The sequence below is a fragment of the Alexandromys fortis genome, unplaced genomic scaffold (assembly GCF_014885135.2).
Source record: "Alexandromys fortis isolate MF-2015 unplaced genomic scaffold, M_Fortis_MF-2015_v1.1 scaffold_95, whole genome shotgun sequence".
Taxonomy (NCBI): domain Eukaryota; kingdom Metazoa; phylum Chordata; class Mammalia; order Rodentia; family Cricetidae; genus Alexandromys; species Alexandromys fortis.
The window spans coordinates 3,642,315-3,644,159 of record NW_026067990.1 but is presented as its reverse complement, the minus strand read 5'-3'; the positions used below and the strand labels follow the sequence as shown (position 1 = coordinate 3,644,159).

The 1,845-nt window shown below is 37.5% G+C and overlaps 1 pseudogene; it reads left to right on the top strand.

The window, feature by feature from the left end:
* Positions 1 to 690: 690 nt before the first annotated feature.
* Positions 691 to 796, top strand: LOC126512137 (uncharacterized; annotated as a pseudogene).
* Positions 797 to 1,845: the final 1,049 nt, after the last annotated feature.

The window sequence follows — 1,845 nt, the reverse complement described above, 5'->3', positions numbered from 1 at the left end:
CCCTGGCGCCAGACAATAACAAAGCACCTTTTTCTCAGACATGACACTTACTTGTTGCCAGGTATTTGATCATAGGAATATAATTAACTAATACAAAAGGCTAACTATGCTGCTTAATGTCAAACAGTTAGTAGCAGCAGAGATTAAAATCCAAGATCTCACTCTTGAGTCCATTCTTTTCACCTCTGTGTTCAGGAAATACCAAGTTGTCTCAGGTATGGTCAGGTATGTTTTACTATTATTAAGATTTTTTGTGAAGACATGTGCTAGTGAAAATTAACTAGTATCTCTAATATCCCAGCCTGCAGCAGCTTTTGTGAATATCTGGTTATTTTTGAACAGGACATCAAATCCTTCTGAGTCCTGATAACTTGACCTAGTCCCAGATTCTAAAATGAAACATTTCCCTAACCATGGGTTTACTGTGATCAAATTTATTCTTTCCTTTCTAAGCTGAAATTATGTTTTCTGACATCTATCCTCTATGTTTTTCCAAATTCTTAGACCACGTATGATACCAAGCATGGCCTATTAGTTTACTCAACCATCTAGGAAACCGAATGAGGAAAGATATGTATGCCAGTAGTCATGGCTGGTTATTGATTATTTACTATGTGTCAAGTCTGAGGAAAAGGTGCTTTGATATTGTCTCTTTATCTTTTCCTTCAGCCTACAAAGTGAGCTCTGTTTCGTGCCTTTGGTACCTGCTGGCTGTGGTCGTCTCTTTTCCTAGCTGTTCTTGTTCTTGTTTATTGGCAAAGCTATATCAGATTTTTGTCTTGCACAAGTAGCATTCTTCACTGTTAAGAAGCTGTGAGACGCCACTTATTGGGCATACTTTTCTAAATTATTATTAAAATGTTTCTAGGGAAAATAAAAAACTGAGGGCTCATATAAGCTTGGGCCAAGCGAAAGTTAGACTTTTAAGTATGTGGAAGAGGCAGGACTTTTCCTCTGGACCATACCTGATCCAAAGTCTAGGGTGGAGACTCTGCTTTAGATCACCTTAACCATTTCCCTGGGATTTGCCCCTCTCAGGACTAAATGCACAGATAGTACTGATTCTGCAGAATATTCTTCTTCTAAAGTTGTGTATTCAAGTCATTTTAATATGATACACTCTTCTCTTATAATCACGCAAAATGTTTGCAATGTAAGAGAACAATTGTTTTGCCTGTAACTGGACACCCTGTACAACGAACAACATTTCATAAGTGCCAACTTTTCTTAGAGAAGTTATAGAAAGAGGGTGTGAGAGGATTTACATAGGCTAAAGGGATTAGGGCATAGTACATATCGTAGTCTTGTGGATTTGTTTAATGAGAAGCTTGGGTCTTCTATTGGAATGGTCCTGGAAGAAAGGAAATGGAGGATTGTGGCTAAAGTATACGACACATCAGTTTAGCAGGTGAAGATACCTTTACAGCTTTTGACTATTTGATATCTTTACAATATTCCTATATGGATTATTGCTGTTTTTAAAGATAAATGATTGCTGTTCTGGAATTAATTCAGTTTATCTTGAAATCAACTGAGATAATATTAGAATGATGGATGTTCCTAAAATATCCATATAGAAGATTAAATTAACTAAACCAGACCCTAAAGCTCATTTGACTTTATTAATCTTTATAACCTAAGTGACACCCCCAATCAGGAGGATCTTCTGTGCTTCAGGGACTGATTCTAATTGCCAGTTAATAAAAATGCCAGGGTATCCTTAATCAGCCAATTAACTGACCTAACAATTATAATAGGGAGGGAAGGTGGGAGGGGTGGAGACTGGGAACAACAAGTCCATCAAGGTGCAGTGGAAATTCTCTAAGGGGTTCACGGTAGACACTC